The following is a 9,191-nucleotide window of genomic DNA, read 5'->3' as shown; positions in this document are numbered from 1 at the left end:
GCTCTTGGTATTCTCTGAGAGGACTAAACTGTATGCTTATTAGGAACAGATTGCTTCCTGGAATACTTAAAGTTTCTTATAATCATCCTTTTTTGCATAATAATCCATTTAAGGGCATTTGCAGAAAAAAAGAGCTGAGGCACCAGTGAGTAACAGCTGCAGTTCAATTTTCTGGCTTGTCCAGCATGATGTAACTCAATGCAAGATTGGAAAGTTTAAATTGGTTTAAATAAACTACACAGCAAAATCACCAGTGTTAAATTTTCAGGGATGGTGTTAAATACACAGTGTTGATGCTGTTTTAACACTATCTGGTAATAAAATAACACTGCCATTGCTAGGCCAGTGTTATATTCACGACAGTGTCAGTGTAAAACAAGGGTGTTATCAGATTTCACTCTGAGCGGTGTAAATCAAGCCACGCCTCCACTAAACATTTCCTGTCAGGGATTTTACCGCCATTTTCTTTCAAAGGAGGACTGAAGAGAGCAGGTAAATCTCATAATATTCACATGGTTTAGCTAAATTAAACTGTTATTTCTCTGTCTGACTCTACGCAGCCATTTGCCAAAAAACCTTAATAAGATATTTGTCCCATTTTATTTCCCGTTTGTTCGTTATTTGGTTCAGTTTAATCAGAGCTACCTTGTGTTACGTTGTTCCCTTGTTAGTTTGGTATAAAGTTAAACTGCTAGCTAAAAGTTTTAACCAAGAAGTATAATATTAACTTGAGATATGAATGAATGAAAGAATTGAACCATGATAAAACGCGACATGCAATACAAATTGAAGGTATGAAATTAAGTTAAATGAAAGCTCGTTTATTCACCATATGATGCTCGTTATGAGGTAATCATATAGGCTAGATACCGTGAGTTAACGAGGTCGTTTACATGCACGTGAGTCCACGGATATCGGTTAATTATTCAAATTACTGAAAAACACGGAGAAAACCGCAACCGCATCGTCATGTGTTTTTTTTAAGATGTATGCAAACGGGAAATATCGCCAAACCAACAATTCAATTTACCTCAGAATATATCATCATTTGTATGCACAGATTGGATGCATTGTGTGTTGTAAGCTTTTCGTGGCACTAGATGTCAGACAGATGCAAATAGCAAATAGGCTACATACGAAAGTGTAAAACGTGTTTGGCGAACATTTGTTTTTCTGTCATTATAAATGCTAGTTTGGTGAAAGTACACACTGAGTGCTTCAAATCATTCAGACGAGATGCTGTTTTTAGGGCAGTTTATTAAAGAAGACCTGACATGGATGACTTCCAATGAGAAACGACTGCTACTTATATAAATTCATTACAGAAGGTAAGTTTATATATTTATACATATAAATCATTTTATTTGACATAACTGAACAGTTAACCAATCTTTTTAGTATATGCAGTTTTGTACATATTATGGTTATTAATCAGGCAAGAAAGTCACATGACCTGCTGCCAACTTTAATAAAAATATATTATCTTCTCATACATCGTTTTGCTATTGATATCATATTAAATAGCAATCAAATTGATTACTATTTTGAAAATGTATAATTGAAGATTCATATTGTCTTGAGTGCTGTTTTTAATATAAAAAGAATGTTGAGTTTTCAGAGTCATTTTTTTGTGATAGGACCCTACCAGACTATATTTGAATACGGCATACCCATGAATTCTGGAACTGTTATTTCTTAACCCAGTTTGGAGGATAAGAGCTTACCAACTAGTTATGTGAGTACACACAGTACTTTAGTACTGTACACTGTCTCTAACATGATTATACTGAGATGATTTTGATTCAAATAACGGTTAAAACTGCACCCTTTTTTGGTATTTTCTTGACCCTTTTTGTCTTTGAAAATCTGCAGAAATATGCTGAGGTGATGTATTGCAAAATAGCCAACATACAACAATTAAAGGATAATTGCAGCCTATATCCTGATGAAGATATGGATGACCCTCTGTCTGGTCAACAGGAGTTTAAATATGGTAAGTGTACATGGGTTTGCTACTTTTACGGTTTTAAAGTTTAACTGTATACTCATGGTGTTTAAATTCAGTTTTGCTAGGATGGGACAGTTATGTGGCAGCTCTTCCCTGGCTCATTCACCTCTTGCCTTCATTTGTGAAGGGACGAAAGACTGGAGAGGGTCAATGTGCAACTGAAGCTACTGATTGTGCTGTGTAAGTTTTTTGGTATTTTGTTCTAGTTATTTATTCAGCAGTTAATTTGCTTGCATTGTTCACCCCATGTAAATGCATAAAAGTTCATAAATACACATAAAAAACATTCATCAAATACACTCTTTTAAAACACTCTTAGGTGATGAGCATCAATCCATGCTTTGAGGGGGATGAATCAGCACAGCCCTGCCTGCTCTGCGTTGGGAACAAAAGTTGCATCCAGAATTTTTGCATCATTCTGGACCAAAAAGCCATTCCCTGCATGATGAAGACCACTGATGCAGCCTTCCACTACTGTACATCATGAGTAAAACAACTACAGAACTAAATACCAGGTTGGAACGTGTTTAAGAAAAATGAAACGTCTTTTGAATTGAAATGTCTGTTTTGTTATGGAAAAATCTTTAGTATTGTGAAGGATAAGCATTTCTGCCTGCCAGTAAGGTAATTGCAGTGTATTTTAATGTTCAAGTTTTGAGTAGGGTGGCTAATTTTTTTTAACTCTCATTTGATTTATTAAAGACCTTTATAATAAGTGGTTTTCATGTCACTGCGCTGTGGTATAAGATAACTTTCATTATTCCATACTGTATTCTGTGTCTAATTGTAGCTGAGGTATTTAAATAAGCAGTGTTAAATGCAAAGTGTTGTGTGTATCAATGTAAATATTAAATGTGATTTACTTTAAAAAAAAAAAGAGGTTTTGCAATATTTCTTGTCATTTTTCTTTTATAGAAACAACCCATTAGCAACAAAAGTGGCTATTACTCAGTATTTTAACACTTAACATTGTTGAATTGACATTACACTGGTGTTGACCTTAAATTAGGAGTGTTAATTTTTAACACTGTATTTCTGTGCCAACACCAGTGTAGTGTGGAAACAACAATGAATAGTGTTGAACAAAGTGTCAAATTTAACAATATTGAGTGTTAAATTAACATATAATGGGTGTTGTTAAATTAACACTACACTTTTGACTAAATTAACACAGTGTAGTGTGGACACATATACACACTTTGCCGGTGTTAAATTTGACACTGTGGGTGTTATTTTAACACCAGTGATTTTGCTGTGTAGTTAGCTTATTCAAGATGTGATATACAGTTCTATTTAGCAGACTCACATATATATAAAAAATTAAATAATCACACTTTCAGAAATGTACCAATTGATCGTAACTTTGATATAGTTAAACATTGTTAATAAAGATTGTAATGTCGTGTACAAGTTTTTTCACAGCAAAGGCTCAAAAATGAATGCTTAGAAGCTGCAATCCATATTCGTTGCACTGAAAAAAATGATTCATTGAATTTAATTACTTTTTTTAAGGTAAGTGGTTGCAATCAATTTTTTTAAGCTACATTTAAACAAAAGTTTTATATTTTATTTTACTTTACTAATCTTTTTTGTTTAAATGTAGCTTAAATAAATTGATTGCAACCACTTACCTTAAAAAAATTGATTAAATTCAATGAATCATTTTTTTCAGTGTGCCTTTATTTTCCAATATTTGTTTAAAATAAAACATTTAAAGCTGCCTTAAAGGTGCAGTGTGTACATTTTTGTGGCATCTCGTGGTAAGGGTTGCACATTGCAACCAACAGCTCACTCCACTGCTCACCCATTGCTTTTGAAACGCATAGAGAAGCTACGTTAGCTGCAACCGGACAAACATGTCATAGTCGGAGACAACTTAGTAAAAAAGTTTGTCCATTAAGGGGCTTCTGTAGAAACATGGCGGCAAAAAATGGCGACTTCCATGTAAGGGGACCCTCTGTGTATGCAGATAAAAACATCTCTTCTAAGGTAATAAAATCATGACGGTTCATAATTAAAGGTCTTTATACACCCCTGATAATATAGTTATGTATATTATTTTGCTTTTCTGTCAAGAGATCCTTCTAAAAATTACACACTGCACATTTAAATAATTATCTTTCCTTTTTTTTGCAAAGAAAACATTACTGCATTAAAATACAAAAAGCTTACAAATGTACTTTTCATGTTGAAATACAACTTTTGAGGACCACAATGGAAATAAGTCTTGGACTTTATTGTGTTTTTATCCTTGATTGTATTTGTGGTTATGTGAAAGACATTGATACAATTAAATGAAATGAAATCAAAATTAAATTAAATTAAATCAAACAATAAATAAATACAAAAGCAATAAAATGAATAAATAAACTTAAAATTTAGTTTAGAAAATATCTTCTAGCAATGTAATACAAAATTACGTCCGTTACGTCAACTGACGTCACGCATGTCATTACCTGCAAAGATCGCAAACGGCAGCACAACTTATAAATCATTATTATAATCTTAATGTTGTGAATCAGAGTAAGGTAAGGAGAAATTTTTCAACATCTATTGTTTAAGTACTTGTTCAATAACCGATTTTGGTTCATTTTATCAAAAAGAAATGAAAAATTGAAGTTTTAAGATCCCCAAAAGATGCCCAGCAGATGGCGCTAAAGATTTTCCACAGTGAGCTCCGGCGGTCCAAAATCAAACATCTCATTTTATAACAATTATATTGCTTTTCATAATGCATTACACAGCATGCCTCAAACTATGTTTTATTGAAGTAAAATTAACAACACGTTTGGTGACCCGTCCAAAACTCCGCGTGACACCGTGTCAAGTGAAGTTTTTGCCAGCTTTAGAGGACAATCATTTCTCCAGATATGAGAGTAGCGATAGCTCGAAGCGCAGACAGGGACAGAATGATAAAAACAAGAGAGAAAGAGGGGACATTAGCTTGAGCTGTAATCGCTAATGTATGCTTCTAATGACTCGTTATCTCATTATCAATCTTCTTCTCGCTCATCTCTCTCTCTCTTTCTCTTTCCCCATCCTCTATCGCCTCCCAATCGACCAGCAATGATGGGAATAGCAATTAGGATGCTATCCTGCCAAATGGCTATTTTAATTAGCCCTTTCTTAGCAAAGAGAGAGAGAGAGAGAGATGGGGGAGTGAGAAAGAAAGAGAGAGAGAGTGAGCGAGAGAGAGACTAATGTTCTTCATAAATGCTACAGATTAGAAGGTCATTAGGCTTTTGCTTAAATTAATGATTAGAAATTCCTGCAGGTCATAGAAACTTATTACACAAGCCCACTTAACATTAATAGAACCATCCTATTTGTGTTAAACACAAAGAAATTAAAACTAAAAACCAATTACAGAGTGATGATATTGCCGAATCCCCCTTCAACCGTGGTCACCCATGTAAAGCAGCTTGTTGGACAGTATACTAGTCGTGGAAAGACAAGTGATAACCGTTTCAGTGTCTCTCCCGTTTCATTCCTGACCAATTTTGACTCCGTGGTCATTCGGCGCTTTCTCTCTTTTCCCTTGTGCTTTTCATATCTGCAGGTTGTTCTGTCATCGTGCAGTAATAACCCTAGCACGCCTTTCTCATTGAGAGATGTAATTTTCTTCAAAAGCACAAAGCAACATTCTTGTGTGTTATTTGTTCATTTGTAGCTTGTTTGGTACACAGACTGGTCTGGCAAAATCTCTTCAGTGTCACTTTCAGCCCAAAAGAGATAGACGTCTCATTTTAGCTGCCTTTCCATGAAAACAGGCCACAAACACACACACAAAGACACACACATACAGGTTCATACAAATATACAGAACAAATCCATGTAGATAATTCACTAAAAATGATATACTGGGGAGACGAGGACTAGCTGTCAGACTCTTACCCCCACATACACTGTCAAAATAAAGGTACAAAGCTGTCACTGGGACAAAAAAGGGTCCTAATATGTACCATTTAGGTACAAAAATGTATCTTTGAACTGCCAATATGTACATTTGAAGTACTAATATACACTTTTGGGGTACAAAGGTGTACCTTTTTGAAAGGGTACTGTCCCAGTGACAACTTTTGAACCTTTATTTCTGAGAGTGTTATATTTCTTAGTGTTTATTTTTTTAAAGAAATTTCTGTACAGGCACATACCTTAAGATTTGATAACCCTTTACTGGAAACGGTAATACTTTACTTGAAGTTTTTTTTTACATTACCACATTTTTAAATTACCAAGACAACATAACGGACCGCTTTTTTTACCAGTGATACAAATCGAATTTGTCTTTTAAATATCATTAAGTGGTAACTCTCTGTCATATAGTTTTATAACAGCGTCATGAATATTTTTCTTGACCTCAACTACAGTGGTACAAATATAATTTGTCATCAAAATGTCATTAAGTGTAAATACTCTGTCAAATAGTTTTATAAGAATATTCTTCAGTTCATAATGTTTTTTTCAATGTGTTTAAGAAATAAAATCAATCATTCAATAATAATATTAATTAAAATTGATTAAATTATATTTTATTGCATTTGGAGACAGATTCACCTAAAATTAAATGAAAACCATACAAAAATGGGTTAAGCCATGCAGCATTGGGTCCATATCGCTGCAAAGTTAATTACATTAAATTAAATTAATTAAATGTTTTTTTTTTTTTTTCTTTTATGTCAGAAAACTCTCTGTGTGAGGAAGAACAATTTCTGTTATTTGTCAGTTTTTTATGAATTGTGCACATATATAAAGTTTAGTATAATCTTTTGACATGTCTGTTGCATTTTGTTATTTAGGTATTTAAAATTATTTGACAGTATATTAACACTTAATAACATTTAAATTACATTTTAATGAATGTTAACCCATAAAGGTAGTTTCTTAAGTGTGATAATTATTCTGCTATAGCATGTTTATGACAGATTTATGACAAGTTAGGATGTATTGGTTTATGTCAAGTTGTCATAACAAAAAAACCCAACAATGTCATCTTTGCATTAAAAATGACATAATTGAACGAATGACACTTAATGACCTTTGTCATAAATGTGCATAAAATCTCTTTCATGTTCATGACGCGTGTCATGTCATGATTATAAAGGTGTCATGTCAGTCTTATGAACACCCCTTCAAGTAAAATGTTACAGAAGAGACTCATATTTTGCTGACCTTTAATGACAACTGTAACATACAGAAATATTGTATGCACTTTCTTATGTAGCTATATAGTCTTCCCTATTTTGCATCATTGGCACCTATGCATAAGTTCTTACATTTGGCCCCTCATAATGTACTTGTATATTGTAAACACATTCAGAATCATTTATTTTCCAAAAATATGTATATCTTAACAAATTCCTTTGGCTGTATTTGTATAGTGTCCTAAACTCTCTCTCTCTGTCTCTCTCTCTCCCTCTCTCTCATTGTCTCTCTTTTCTTTATCATGAAGTACCCTGAGGTTATGATTGTTATGATTTATATCAGACTGTTTTGAGATCTCTCTCTCCCTCTGTTACTCTCTTGGCCGCTTTTGTTTTCTTATTCCTCCTCTACTCTCTTCATCCCTCTTTCTAATCGGTTCTCCTTGCATCCCCCCAGGTCGATTTTGGGAGTAATAATGAAAGATATTTAACCCTTAAATGTTCAACCGCTTTGACCCTGAACACCTTCCCTCTATTGTGTTTCTCCTCTCGGCACACACATGCATTGACCGTCTTATAAACACACATTATTTGGGTGGAGATCAAAGCAAATGAAACTAATGGAGAAACTTATTGCACTGGAAAACATAGTTGACGGCAAAAACATATTACGCAAACATTTATTCCTGCAGCTAGAGCATTGCATTAGCAATGCAAACGTTATGGGTTTGATTCCCTAGGAACACATTTACTGATGAATTAAAAGTATATCTTGAATGCACTTGTAAGTCTTTGGATAAAAGCATCTGCATAAATGTAAAAATTGTTACAGGACTTGATCAATACACATTCATATGCTTGATGCTTTCCTTGTTCACACAAGCTCACATACTTTTCAAAATGTTTTTGCATGCAGTATGATTTTCCAAGGATTCATAACTATTTTATGAGTTGTCTAATATATATGAATTCATACAATCTCATTTGTACGCCTTTGTAAAATAGGCTGTTAGGTTTGGAGGTGGGGCTTCAATATTGCTTTTTTCTAATAATCGTACTCTTTTGTACAGTTTACATCATAGTGACAAATTTATACCTTCTCAGAAAATAGTTACGAATTCCTGTGAGATCACCTTGAATTTCCAGTCTCTCTCTCTCTCTCTCCGTCTGTTTTTAATGCTCTTATTGCAAAGTATTTTTATATCTGTGTCTGTGATTCTGCCCATCTGTCTGTCTGTGCATTTAAACCCTGGATGACGTCATGCATAAACCGGATATCTTCCCACCTAATTATGCGCTGTTAATTACAAATTTGGGCTAATGTGCTTAATTAGACGAACATCATTTGCTCTCAGATACAGGACATCTTTTTTTTGATTTGGAAATTATCTCTTTAACAAACAATATGACTTAATTGCAGACATTTGCATAAACAAATGAGCTAATTAATTACAATGAAGCACTTCCTGATGAGTCTGAGGACAATGAGACTCCAAATGTTTTCCACAGGGATACAGAAGAAGGGGGGAGGCAGCGGGAGAGAGAGGAAGAGGGAGGGAGACTTTAAATGAAAGTTTATGAGCTTGTGAGCATGCTAATATGACTCGCTGAGCATGAGGAATTATGTATGTGTGAGAATTTGCTATAAATGTCCAGATAAATAAGTTTAAGTAGCTTACTTATCGGCTGTGGTGGCTGTGCTACGGCAATATATCTCCGCATGGTATCGGTGTAACACTTAAAATCCCTTATTCCCTCTTTACATTTATCTCTCTCTTTTTCTGCTCCATCTCTTTTTCTGGAGGGTTCGTAGATAGAAGGGCCTCTCCCCTCCTTTTCTGTGTTGGAATTTAATATGCAACTTTTTATTGGAAAACAATCGCGCGTGCCTGCGTGAATCCTGACCGCAATATATCTGTTAGCTCGACTAATCCGATCAGGCCAGAGAGGGCTATTTATCACTGCAAATCCAGGGCATTTCAGCCCACATTTTATTATTTTAATATATTTCGCAGCTATTAAATCACCGAAATGATGAA

At 34.3% G+C, this 9,191-nt stretch overlaps 1 long non-coding RNA gene across 1 annotated transcript; it reads left to right on the top strand.

Moving 5' to 3' along the window:
• Positions 1–1,153: 1,153 nt before the first annotated feature.
• LOC129448697 (uncharacterized) lies at positions 1,154–2,876 on the top strand. Its single transcript, XR_012372573.1, has 5 exons — positions 1,154–1,328; positions 1,638–1,735; positions 1,873–1,993; positions 2,074–2,188; positions 2,328–2,876. It is a non-coding gene; the product is annotated as an uncharacterized lncRNA (long non-coding RNA).
• The last annotated feature ends 6,315 nt before the right edge of the window (positions 2,877–9,191 follow it).

This window comes from Misgurnus anguillicaudatus, chromosome 12, assembly GCF_027580225.2.
Source record: "Misgurnus anguillicaudatus chromosome 12, ASM2758022v2, whole genome shotgun sequence".
NCBI lineage: Eukaryota > Metazoa > Chordata > Actinopteri > Cypriniformes > Cobitidae > Misgurnus > Misgurnus anguillicaudatus.
Note: the sequence above shows the minus strand (reverse complement) of the source record. Positions and strands in the feature narration are given on the sequence as shown.